This window comes from Dermacentor andersoni, chromosome 2, assembly GCF_023375885.2.
Source record: "Dermacentor andersoni chromosome 2, qqDerAnde1_hic_scaffold, whole genome shotgun sequence".
NCBI classification, from domain to species: Eukaryota; Metazoa; Arthropoda; class Arachnida; order Ixodida; family Ixodidae; genus Dermacentor; species Dermacentor andersoni.
In genome coordinates this window covers 170,069,310-170,083,471 of record NC_092815.1, presented here as the reverse complement: position 1 = coordinate 170,083,471, position 14,162 = coordinate 170,069,310, and positions in this window count along the sequence as shown.

The following is a 14,162-nucleotide window of genomic DNA, read 5'->3' as shown; positions in this document are numbered from 1 at the left end:
TAGGCGTCAACTTCCGTAGCGATTTCTTGGTGATGAAATTAAAGTGTTTTGACGCTCTGTGCGCCTAGTGGATTCTGAGAGTTGCTGTCAGTGCTGCTACAAAATAGAGAGAGAGAGAGAGAGAGAGAAAATTATTGAGTACCAGCAGTTTAGTCGGCTGGGCCTAGTCCTCCTACGATGGGACGTCGAGGTCGTGCCTCTTCGCTGCTTCGTAGGCCTGCTGGGTAGCCCAGTGTTGGTCGTCGAGATGGGAGCTGCGCAGGGCTGCGTGCCATCTCGACGACAGTGTCACGGGATTAAGATCTGGATATTGATGTTTGCACTCCCAATGCATGTGGAGGAGTGTTGCTGATTGAGGTTTACAGATTTTGCACGTGTGGCTTGGGTAGATGTCGGGTATATGATGTGATAACGTGTGAGCGAGGGGTATGCATTAGTCAAACAGGCGAAGGGTGGTTGCCTGTGCTCTGTTTAACTCGCGGTGAGGGGTGGGGAAAGTGGCTCTTTTGAGGTGAAATGACTTCACAAGGTCATTGCATCTTGTAAGGCGGTCGCGTCCTGCGGGTGCACCTGCAGCGTCTCCGGCACGCTTGACTAGTCCTCGTGCTATGGAGTGTGTAACCTTGTTGAGGTTGGTGAGGTGCGGGTGGACATCGTCGGCGTGTGCTGCGATCCAGACGAGAGTGATACGATTTTTAGACGAATGCGGGGCTTTTTGTAAGATACGTAGTGATGGTTGAGAAATACTACCCTTGATGTAGTTGTTGATTGCTGTGCGAGAATAGCTCAGTATGGTGTGACAGGCTGTGTCAAGAGTGGCCAGGACAATGGCTGCTTCCTCGACCGTCTCGGCATTTTGGGTAACGATGCTGGCCGCACATCAGAGCAAGCCGCTTGCTGTGGTAAGTGCCGCAAAGCGACGTCCATCTTGCTATTCAGCTGCGTCAACGAAGGTGACGACCGCGGTCTTGGCATAAACTTTGATGAGGGAGGTAGCTCGTGCCTTCCTGCGTTGTTTGTTGTGGTCTGGGTGCATGTTTTTGGGAATAGGGTCGGCGTGTCTCCATTGCTGAATGTCGCATGGTATTGGGTGTTCGTCTCCATGTTGGCGGTGGTAGGTGATATCAAGCTTGGTTAGAATGTAGCGGCCCGTTTCCGTGAGGATAAGCCGCTCCAGTTGGGATCGACGTTGCGCTTCGGAGAACTCGTCTAGCATGTTGTGGATAGCTAATTGTAGAAGTTTGTGCTGGCGTGGTTGGGTACTCCTAAGGCCTGCTTACAGGCTCCTTTGATGATGATGTCCAGTTTAGTCTTTTCAGCTTTGTACCAGTTGAGAAAAGGCGCAACGTAAGTAATGTGAGAGATGATAAAAGATTGGACAAGGTGAATGAGGCTTTCTTCCTTCATATACCCTCGTTGGTTGGTCACTTGTTTCAGCAGTCTGGATGTAATAGCGGTCTGTCGAAGGATCTTAGATATAGCCGTAGAGTTGGCACCATTGACTTCTATGGTCATACGAAGAACGCGGATGCTAGGGACCACGGGTATGGGTCTGCCATCCCTCAGGTGGAGTTCGATTTCCTCCTATTGGCGTGTATTCGTAGAGCCCATGGGGGGCGTCCACGGAGTGTGGGGTGCTGTAGAAGCTCCGACTTTTCAGGAGAACAGCGGAGTCCCGTGCCTTGAAGTCAATTTTCCACGACGCCAATTTCGTCTGGTAGGGCACCTTTGATTTGACTGTCACTGCCCTCTGCAGCCCAGATTGCAATATCGTCGGCGTATATGGTGTGTTCACTGCCATCGAGTTTTTGTAGTTCTTGTGCTAATCCGAGCATAACCATATTAAACATTAATGGGCAAATGACAGAGCCTTGCAGTGTGGCCGTGCTGCCGAGGGAGAGTTCCTCAGATCGAATGTCTCCGACCGAGAGGAAGACCTTCCGATTGGATAGGAAGTCGCTTACGTAGTTCTAAGTGCGTTCTACAAGATTGAGCAAGGAGATGCGTTCGAGGATGGTGGAGTGCCTGATGTTATCGAAGGCGCGCTCGAGGTCGAGGGCAGAGATTGCATTCGTGTCACGGGCTTTGCCATCTAGGATTTGATGCTGAAGTTGGAGCATAGCGTCTTGGGTGGAAAGATGCTCTCTAAAGCAAATTATCGAGCAGGGGTAACCAGATGTGTCTTCGAGGTGAGTGTTTACATGGGTTAGGAGTGTGTGCTCCATGAACTTGCCTACACATGAAGTTAGCGAGATGGGCCGGAGATAGCCAAGGAAAGGCTAGATGGCTTACCGGGTATGGGGATGAGAATTACTTTGGCCGTTTTCCATGTCGGAGGAATGAATCTTTGGCACCAGCAGTTGATGTATTCGGTGAGTTGTTTCACCGAGGGGCCATCTAGATTTCTTTGTGTTTTATTCGTAACACCATCTGGGCCTGGAGCCGAACGACTGCACAGCTTGTGCAGGGCAGCATGAATCTCTGCCACGCTGAAATCTTCATCAAGGGCAGGGTTGGAGGTGCCCGTGTATGGCCTGTGAGGTTGAGTGGGCCCAGATGGAATGTACTTTTGAAATAAGGTATTCTTAACATAGTCCTTGTCATGCGTCTTGCCTTCTGTGATTAAAAGCTTCGTGAGGCGATCTTGTTGATATGAGCGGATGGTGCTGCTATCAAGCAAATGTTTGAGGATTTTCCACGAGCGGGTTGGTGGAGTCGCCCGTCTAGAAAGTTATAGAGCTCTGTCCATTGCTGTTAACTGAGAACGTGGCAGTGTGCTTCAATTTCCTTGTTGAGAAGTGTGACCTTGCGTCTGAGTCTTCTATTGAGCCGTTGGCCCTTCCATGTAGAGAGGATGGGTGTTGTGGCCTCGATAAGGTGGGCGCGTCTGCTGTCCATGTGCTCAGTCGGGGCATCTGTTGTGATAGTGTGGGTGGCCGATTTAGTATCAGAACTGTATATCGCATGACCACGATTCTATGTCGGTAATGGGAGTGTCCTTTGTTGTTGTTACACGGCATTTGCGGAACGCATCCCGGTCTGTCCAAGTAAAGTCCCTTGTTCTTAACGTAACCGCTGTTAGGTGTGGGGGAGTAATTTTGATGATAGAGTGATGTCTCCCGAGGTCGTGTTGGGTGTTGCGCCAATGGGCATTGTCTCCGTTTTTGGTGAAAGGGAGGTCTGGTGTTGTGCCTCGTTCAGTGGAAGTGCAGAGGCGAGTGGAGAAAGCTGGGTAAGTAATGAGTGTAAGCCCGAGATCATGGGAGTCTTGTCATCAGTTACGACCTGCAGCAGAGCTGTGTCTGTAATCTCATCCTGTGTGCGGGAGATTGAAGTCGCCTCCGATGGTGAGGGGACTGCTGCCTGCGATGTTCAGGGCCTTTTTGAAGAGGGTTAGAAATTGGGTATGGCGTTGAGATGGAGTATTGTAGATATTGAGAATAAAAGATTCCTTCCTTTCGTGTTATGTGCGGGATGAGCTCAATAAAGAGGTGTTCAATGCGCCGATCGTGGAGATCGCGTTCGATTGCGGTAATTCTTTTTCGAACGGGTGTGGAGACTCCACGTGGAGCGTTGTTCGCGGTTAAATGTTGATATCCTTGAAGGTTGACCGGAGTGTCGTGCGTTTCCTGGAGTAAGATTACGCCTGGTTGACATGAAGTAGAACGGAGGTGTGGACGGAGAACGGGTTGTTTGTGGAGGCAGCCTCGGCAGTTCCACTGCCAGAACGTTGTGTCAGTGTTAGTGTGGGCCATGATGAAGGATAGGGGATACCACAAGTGGCACGGTGGCTGCGACGGTTCCTGTTGTGTCCATGGCTACGGCTTGAGCGGTGGAAGCGGTTTGTGTGAAAAGGGTTTCAATATTAGCTTCCATGGCGGTGACTCTGTGCATAAGAGTGATTAGAGAATTGTGTAAAGTTCCTACCATGCTTTGGAGTGTTACGAGCATGTCCTTGACTTCGGAGCGTACTTGGCCCTGAGCTACTTCTTGGAGGGCTCGCTTTTTTGGGGCTGGTCTTGAGAGCTCTTCGGGTTTGCTGTTGCTAGCGGGTTGTGGGGTTTTGGGTGGGGGTTGGGTCTTGGGTTGTTTGAAGCTGTGAACCTCCTGGCTAAGCTTTTGGATTAAATCACGCATAGGCGCGTTTTCCTTCTTAAGGTGTTCGATATCTGTGTTGGGTTTAGGCAATGGGGGTATTTTACGTGACTCTCTCGCGAGACGCCCGTCAGGGCCTCTGCGAAGCTCACCTTTTCTGAGGTATGTTTCTTGTTATGTTTCGGTTAACTTGATCTGGAACGGCCCACCCTTGGTCTGGAGAGGGAGCGGGATCGGGACCGGTGCTTGGTCTCCATGGACGAGAAATCTTCTGATTAAAGGGCTGATTGCTGTGCTGCTCGGCGTTCTCCGAGGCGTCTTCGTATAACGTACGACGTTTTGTATCTGGCAGTACAAGCGTTGTCCGCTGTGGGGTGGGGTCCACCACACAAAGTGCAGTTGGGTGTACACTGATATTGATCGGCATTGTGAGCTCCACAGCCCCGGCAGATCTTGTTATTAGGGAACGGGAAATTAGGGAAATGTCCATGGGGTGCCCGAGACGGCCGCAGTGGTAACAGATATCGATCTGCTTGTGGTACAGGGAGCATGGGATTAGTGTTGCGCCATACGGAACCATGTATGGTACATCAGGACCGTCGAAGGCAATGACGATGGTCGTGGTGGAACCGATTCGTTTGGTGGCCAGGGCTAGAGGATTACGATCATTTATGATGTTAGCGTCGACTTGTCTGGTGTTATCGGTGAGAGGGATGCCTCTGATGACTCCTTTGGTAGTACTATATGGGAGGCTTCGTACGCGCTGACCTCGTGGGTTACCCCGTTGACTTGGATGGACTTGATTCTTTTCGCGGGCTGGGCGTGCTGATCACCATGATGTTTTCTGGTTGTTCGAGCAGATTGTGTCGTTTTGACTGTCTTCGGAGCTATGTTGCGTTGCTTGAAGAATAGCTGCAGTCACTGTAGGGCTGCCGACCTTGGAAATATTGAGTGCTCCTTTGGGTCTGACGATGATCTTGATCTCATTTGCTGGTAGTGGGAGCATGCACCCGGCCTTGAGAACCTGAGCCTTAACTTGTTGCCTGGGTCTACAGCGAGCGCGAGAGTCTTGCCGTCTTAGGTGGTTCATCTTGGAATAATTTTCCGCCCCATTTCTCGTCGGGGCGACGCGAACGGGTGGTACACCAGCCCATCTCGGCAGTTAACTCTTCTGGGGAAATATCTTTGCGACATACTTGGAATTCCATGCTTCGCTGATGTGGCCAGAGGCTTGTGCGTCGTAGCAGAGCTCGCACGGGCACGCGCGGAAACTGCGTAGCGTGGTAGGCCGAGCACCTAGGAGCCCGAGCACCTGGCGCGCACGCTTAGTCTTATCGGGGCGACGGCGTGGTCGTAACACAAAAGTGGTCGCTGTCCCGGAAAAATAAATGAGCCACCTGATAACTTGGTATCTACAAAGTCCTGGTGGTATTCGGGCTGGTATTCACAGGAAATCGCGGCGAAAACATTTCAAGAAGAAGCCGTTGTGAGCAGGTCCGCACTCCACGGCGATCGCAGCGCCGTCTTCTACAAAATCAAGATATAATTAAATAAAAAAAACCTGTGAACTCGTGTAGTTCAATTAAACAAAACTTGCGGAATGTTATGACCACTTACGTGGCGTTTCTTACTTCTACGGCAACGGGGGTCGTATGAACAAAAAATGATAATGAAACATTAATAAGGGAGTAACCATGGGTCGTTCGATCTGCATTTAGAAAGCATGTATGCAATTTCGTGAGGATGTCGTATCTCCTGCGTCCACAGAAAAGAAAGGAAGAAAAAGAGAAAGGTATGAAGATGCAACGCGCATGGTGGAATCTCTGTGAAGAGAAGCTTTCGTGAAGGGCGTATTGAAATGCTATAAATTTGGCCCATTTCGTTCCGGCGTCTTTCGCGCAAGGGAAACTGGCGTGCACACGCGCTCTTACGCAGCCGTGCAACGCAAGTTTATTTCTCTCTTTCTCTCTCTCATTTACAGGTCGCCCGTTGTGGGGCATGTGCCACAGTATGAAAATTATAATCGTCAACAAAACGCGGTGATCATATTTTGTGGCACGATATGTACCGCTTGGTTCTGGCTTGGCAAATCGAGCGTTGTCGTTATATACCGCAGTAGGGAAATCGTGATCGTAATAAACACGCGAACACACTTTTTTTGCCGATCCTTCGCTTTATGTGCCACAGTATGGAAATCATCATTATCATTATCACCATGCAGACATGCATCTTGTCCGATCTGCAGTGATGTGTGTGTGCCGTAGTATGGCAATCATCACCATCATCATCATAATCAACACGTGGCGACTATCTGAAAGAGCCAGTTGGTGTTTGCACTATTGAAATATACATACGTTCATGTAGCCTAATAGTGAGACCATCCGGCTGCTGAAGTAGTGGGCCGATGTTCACATCCCACCGCCGAACGGTGGTGCATTTTTCTTTTAGAACGCAGCTCTTGAGGCCAAACTACACGAGCGCGCGGAGGCTTGCGCCCACGCGCCTTGGGCTTGCCGCGCCACGCGAGTAACGGTGGTTCGCACCTGCAAGAGACGCGCGAGCACGCGCCCACTTGGCTCCGTATTTTCGCCTTGGTGGCTGTCGTTTCGTATTTTTGTGAAGCAGCCCGAGCACCGACATTTGTCTGGAGAAGATATCTGGGCGCACGTCAACGCATACATCCATCCTGTCCTGCCAAATCTCCGCATGCGCGGAGCGCGAGATTTCGTGCACCTGCAAGCGTGCATGTAGTTTGCTCCTTAGGCGCCTTTCCCTGCGTAGAGCGTTGGCGTGCCTCCGCGTCCCTCGGAATACTTCGTAACGGAGCGAACGAGCACCGCGAAGGATGAAACAGCGAACGGGGAGTGCAGCGGCGGATGAAAGACGGCGATAGCGAAGAGAGCGCGAGACGAGAAGAGGCTGAGGAGGTTATGGCGAAAGCGTGAGAAGAAAATCGTATGGCCGCGGAAGAAGGGCTTTGAGGTGGCGATCGCTACAAGATGGCGCCAGAGTAGCGTGTGTCAGACATATCGTAACGCGCTCACGACCTACTTAACTCCAGACCTGCACAGATCTCCCTGCTCCAGCACGCCTGGTCTAGTTCGCCCCTTTTTCGCCCCTTTTCCTACTAGGGACAGAACGTACAGGCAGAGTGGCGCTAGTTATAGCCTGTTCGCTGTCGTCTGCTTCTGCGATCTGTTCAGCGCTCGTGCTGCCATTTCGGCAGGCACAAAGCACGTGTATTGGTGGTAAATGAACACATTCACAAATATAAAGTGAAAACAAAAAAATTGCGAATGGTTTGCGTTTGAACCGGGAAATTAGAGGAAGAGTAGCATTGCAAGGAAGCTAAACAATGAGCCTAGGTGGCAGCTGCAATGCTAGACGGCATAAATTTCCCTTTTCTAGTAAGAGACTGGAAAAATCGTTTTAAAATATGCATAGGATAATCTAGCTTTCTTGAGTTGATCACAGATAGCCTAATGTCATCTACGACATTAGCAATTACTGCTGAGTGCCGTAGTGAAATGCAGAGAATCTGGTAAAAGTATTCACAAGGAAGTTCTGCGTTCGACATGTGCAATAAATTGGTCGAGTCTGTTTCAAGGAAAGCTGAGCATAGCTTGTTTTTAATGTTGTTTGATGTCGAGATCAGTAGAATGCTTACAAAAGCGACCTCAGTGCTTTAAAACGTGCTGCACTGCAGGCCTTGTGTCACGGTACTCTTTTCAAACTCCAAACCTAGCTTTCTTGCGTGGCACAGCGGCAGCATAACGATGGTACGAAAGATACGTACGCAGTGAAGCTGTATGCGTAATTCTCTTTTTGAACTCACGACGCATTCACGGAGAACTTTTAAGAGTTAAAATGAGTGGTAATTGTTCTGTCGTCGAACGTTACGGTGGTTTGTAGTGTCTAAAGAGCGCAGAAGCTAACTTTACAACGTGTATAATGAAACTGTTGTATGCTTTACGAACTCTATAAACAATGTGACTTAGTGTACAAGATCTGTGCGGCTTGCTACCGCTTGAAAAAGGCAATGGGAGCGGCTATTTAACGCTATTTTAGAGAGGAGCGGAGTGCACGCACCGACATTTTTCAGGTTCGGGCAGTCAACGTATGGAGCCAATTGACTGATCAAAGCCTTGTTACATCACTGTCGATGTGTTCGCAAAAATCATAAACTAGGCAAGCAGTTCGTCACAACACAACAGCCGCCGTACTAATTACAACGCCGCACCCGTCAACTGTAGAGTAGCAGACGAAGAGGTTATAAAAGTGGCACCAAACGGGCAACGGTTGACCGAAACTGGGCGCAAGCGGCTCCCATAGAAGCCGGATATCTGTGCAGGTCTGGAGTTCCAGTAGGTCGTGAACGCGCTGCATGAGCGAAGGTTTGTTGGTGGTGGCTGTTGTGCATTGCGCGTACGCGCCATTTACGCGCGCTGCCTCTCGCGATCTCCCAACTAGCGAGGCAGTGACACCACACTTCGCTCCGTTTGCAACGTGCCGCATGAGACAGATTGTCCGCGCCAGCCGATAAATCACGCGATGAAAATATGGATGGAGCTGCACTAAAATTTCGCCTTAGGGAGTATCGTAATCGTAGGTGAGTTTTTTTTTATCTTTAAAGAGCGAGGTTGAGTATACTTGGCGAGAAATCAAGCGTCTACTGAAAAGGGTTGTTTCAAGAAAAGGTTAGATCCGAGAGACGCCCACTTGCGAAAATTTGGGGCTCTGGAGAGAGGAATGAGTAATAATGAAAATAAAGTGCTATACAGGTAAGTTCCATAGAGAGACAAGGAAAACCATATTCGTTGAGTGTCCATCATGGAGACGCCTGAGGACGATAATCGTCCTTATGTGTCGTTCCACAAGTGTGAACTGGTAACTTTGATCAGGAATCTCTGCAGGTGTATGGATATTCTAACCCGTAACGTCGATGTGCGATGTACATTTAGGGCTCGCAGTGGACGAGTGGGCAGAGTGGCGGAGCTGAACTTGCAAAGATTTTCGTTTATGAGATCTACCGTAACCCTTTGCTTTATTCGTTATGACAATTTTCCGGCGCCTCCTAATTCGAATCGCTGCATCGTACGAACTGTTCCTCACCGCGCGTTCACGAACTACCATAATGTGGCGGAAGCTGCCTCTACCTAATTAAGCGTCATTGACCCAAGATTTAATCACCATCATCATCGTCATCATACAAGCGGCCACGTAGTTCTGTAATCCTGTTTGGGCGTACCGACGCTCGCATAGTCTCAGCTCATTCAATAACACTGACTTGGAATCCTAACGTACGCTTCCCTTCAACCCCTTCATGCAGGGACACATCCGCTGTTGTATGCAGTTTAAATATGCGCTATAATTCAATCTCTCCGCTCATTTCAGAGTTCTCGTTTTGTGAAGTTACCACACGTTCGCTGTCTTTATAGCACGGAGTCCAGAGAAGCGTAGTTGCTTAGCGTAAATGATTTAATCTAGCAGCACTAAATAAAAACGCAACACCAATTGCAGAATCATAATAAAACCAACGAAACGCCCGAGCGAAAGCTGCCCTGTTCCTGCCCCTAGCTTCTCCAAACGTGATATCGAAGGAACACTTCGTCATCGCGCAATGATTGCTACGCTTTGGGAACAGACGCAGGCACTGCGATTTATGACCGACATGTCTGATGGCGCGGCGCTTTACATGGCATACACACGGAGCTGCGATCTAGGGATCCCTTCAGTAGTGAACGGTACTTGAATCCATGAAGAAAAAAAAAAAGCAGAGAAAATATGAGAATTAGGTGCGCGATCTCGCCTTGGGCTGTGTGAAAAGCGACGTGGAATAATGGTGCGACGCAAAAGAATGGCAAGTCTTAGAAATATAATTTTTTTTCACCTGCCCCTCCCTCCCTCCCCTCTTGTGAAGCATCTTTACGGACAATCAGCTCGACTGGTATGCATTGGGTCACGAAGGATACATTGACGACGGGACGTGCGAGGAGACGAAGTGCCGGTTGTTCAAGGATGAGAAGAATGATCTGAAAGATCACGAATGCCACGCGAAGCCTAGGCTAATAATTCATTCGTTATACGCCCACGTATTGGTGTATGGGAAGAAGAGGTAGCGAAGCGTACGTACATCCTCCGTAGTAATTTCCTCTCAACTAAGCGTCCCCCCCCCCCCCACCCCAAAAGAAGAGCAGCCATTGTGTCTCCTGGAGAGAGGGCGCCACACGGCGGGGCACCTCCTTCAGGCGCTTCTACTCGCCGCGTTCGCTTAGCGCTTATGGTCTTAAAGTAAATATTAACAATATTGAATAACGGATCTCAGTTAACTAATTAAGTGTAATATGAAACTATTTTGAGGAGTGTCACATGATGGCAAACTAGATGTAGTTGGTTTCACGAAGTTGTGATTAACCCTTCTTTTAAATCCTTGGTTCGAGTTGCATCAAACACCCTGTGTATACAACAAAACAAAAGATTGTCCGCATAACCGCGATAGTAAAACATCTCAAGCGCATTGTCTCAGCATGAGCGAAAATAATTATTTGCATTTCTTTCTTTTTCCCTCTTTTGAGCTAATGTTTGCAAATTTTAGGTACAAAGGCGTCCGGTGACTTACAACGAAAAATGGTTGTCTCTGCATGCTTATAACACCCCTTGTGGAACACCAACTGATATTTTTATAATGCCAGTGTCGGAAGGATCCACCAGCTGCACTGCTATTGATTAAGTACTCCATTTAGACTCAACTGCATAAAATTCACAGCGTCTGATGTGAAAAATCTCAATTAGAAAAAAAGAAAGACAGTGCAAGGTTGTGAGACGAGCAAAGTCAAAATACGAAAAGTCTCAACCCAGGATTTATAGTCACGAACGGAACGTATGCGCCCTGTCATCTTAGTTACTATGAAACAGTTAAATTGGAATCGTCCGCATATGCTTCAAGCAAGTTATGCTTCATGTTTGTCAATGCGACGCCATAGAGCGATTACGAAGAAAGGATTACACGTTATGTTACTATGCTAAATATCTTGCTAATATCGTTTTCATTGAGGCAGTCCTCCATATACTCTTCATATCTTTGTTCTGCTCTGTTTACGTCACCGTCTTTTCGGGCTTGTCAATCTACCAAATATCATCCGCCACGGTGGCCGAGCGGTTGCGGTGCGGCGCTGCTAAGCACAAGGTCGCGTGATCAAATCCTGGCCACGGTGGCCGCATTTTGATGGAGGCGATATGCAATAACGACCGGGTCCCGTGAATTGGCGGCCCTTTAAAGATATTCTGGTGGTCAAAATGATTGCGGAATCCCCCACTACGGGGTGTCCCATAATCAAGTCGTGTTTGTTCTTTTTGCATGTAAAACCCCACAATTCAATTCATACTTCTTCTAGCTAGGCAGTGCGCCCTGTATCCCCGGCGTCTTTCGCTGCCTGTCCTGTGGACTTTAGCCGCTTTCCTTCTAGCTGGCTAGCGTCCATACGAACCTGTGCACAGTATGACATGGTGCGGGGTGGTGTAGTGGGGTGTGCCATTGCCAACATGCACTACCCCCAATTCAAGGTTGTGGCTAGTATCATCTCCAACCAATCTGCTATGCCGGTTGGTATTGCATGCTTGCATATACTCTGGATTACGGGAGAGCCAGCAATGTTTTTTCATTACAAACTTTATTCGAAACCTTTTGGTATTGTTAAAAAAAGAATTCCTTAAGCTTCGCTTATAAAAACACTGTTGTTGTTTTTCCAGGCGATGTATGATTAATTTTGCAAGATGAAAAAGATGCTGCGGTAATTTGATATTAGCCTTCTAAAGCCATGCTTTCTTTATCTAATGTGCGGGATTGAGCATGGCTGCCTCGCTATTGGGTGGGGTCAGGTCGGTCACTGTGTCAGTAGATATATTTGTGGACATATATACAGAAAGGTTATATGAAGTACCCGTGTTATGGCTTATACAGGGTGCGCAATAACTGCTGTCGCAAGGTTTGCGCCTAATATTTTCGTTAGTAATAAAACAATATTAGGAGATGTTTTGTAGGGCATTTACCCTGGCATATTAGGAATGTAACATAAAAGGTTTTATTTAGTCTCTGCTCTTGGCCTTGAGCATGACTTCGAAACGTGCTGGGTACGTTTAAATCGTGGTCGCCGAGGTATCCCCAGGGAATGTTTTCTCCGTTCTCGCTCCAGCGATGCTTTCAGGGACACCATACTGGTGGGCTGATTGGTGCGGGACTACTCTTCAAGAATAGCCCACACACAAAAGTTCACAGAATTTCGGTCAGGATAGTTCGTCAGTCACTCTCCAGATGAAATTAAGTTGTGCGTGAGAGCGCAACACCACTGCTCTGGCGTTGATTTGCTGTTCGATTGTTTTGTGCTGAAGCGCTGTTCTGATGCGGATTCCAAGATTACTCGTAAAAGTGGGACTGGGACGATGGCCGGCTGATGACACTCTAGAACATGCTTATGTGTATGTGAGTGTCGATCTTCGTGTCTTGTGTCACAAAAACAAGATGAATGCAGCCAGTGGTGGTTTTGTGAGCTCCAACAGTGACCGACGCAGCATGGGAGCTTCCAAAATGTGTCCATCTGGTTGTACCAGCAGCAAGCTCTGACGTCGGAGCAAGCACAGAGAATTCTGTTACGGTCTGGCGCCATGAAAATTTTCTCATCTGCGAAGACAGTGCCCAAGTGTTCCCCATTCGTGACTGATGTCAACCGCAGCCCGTATTAGTCCCATCTTGCCTTTTACTGCGCATCCGTTGGTTCATGTCTTCTCTGGAACTTGTAGAGAAACACCTTAAGGTCCCGTCGCATGGCTTTTCTCGTTGTTGTTGCCTACACATTAAGCACCAAGGCAAGTCTTCTGATGGCTCTTCAGGACTGGTATGAGATTCCCTTCCTTACAATTTTCTTGAAAGTGAGAAGTGGCCACACTGGGAGTACTACGACTACGGCATAAGTCCTTGTGTGTTCCACTTTTGAGAGCCCAGTGAAGAAGGTTGAGGTGATTTTTTAGGATTTTGGCGACCTCAGAAGGAGAATGTCGGACTCGCTGAGGACGAGACTGCGGGTTGATGTGATCTAGGGCTTGCGATTTTTCTAAATGTAAACAAACAATCATGAAGCGTGGTCGAAATATAGAAGATATATTGAATGAGTATTTGAATAACCTGGGCGAAAAAATGTCAAAAGATGAGGGACAATTACAAAACAAATTACCTGACAGTAATTACGGCGCACCCTGTATAACACGTGTATGCTGAGCAATTCTTTCGGCTGCTGTTCTGTGTAAAAAAACAAAACAACCGAAAAGGTATCTTCCTAGATAAAACAATAACATTTATGATCAACTCAGAAGTATATTTAAAGCGCCCCCATGTGTTAAAAGAATATTCAGTTATATTTACCTGATTCTTTGATTCACTTTATTTTCATTGGTCTAGCTACCCAGTTTGTGCCACTGTGGCTGCGCTCGTTTTTGGCCAATCCTGCAGGACGAGCATGGTCCCATCAACATACAAGAGGTGCAGAATCGATAAATATAGTTTCATGCGCATGACAATAATGTTGTGACCTTTGTTGTCGATAAGCGCAAACATTTCATGAAATTACACATTGGATACCATGAAAGTAGACGGCATTATACGCTTCGTGATTAGTTGCGAAGATTTTACGCATGCGTCACTTTAAATAGATTCCTACGTGTATTGGACGTGTGCTTTTCTTTATCACGAATTATCCTGGAAAATTTGAGTTTTGTTTCATTGATCAGCAAGCAATCCTGCATGATGGCTCCATTCTTCCTTACTTTATTTCTTGCCTTTTGTTCATTTATTCACGTTTACGTTAATTTATTCCCTTTTAAATGTACTACATGCTTCTTCTTAATTACTCCGCCATGGGTATGCCTGCCACATAGTCTGAGAATCATCATCATCATCATCATCATCATCATCATCATCAAGACTAACAACAACAGCAGCAGCATAGACGATGACAAACCAATGTCAGCAGAGGTGATGGAGCAATATGCACTATTTGGAGAACCGTAACTTTTTC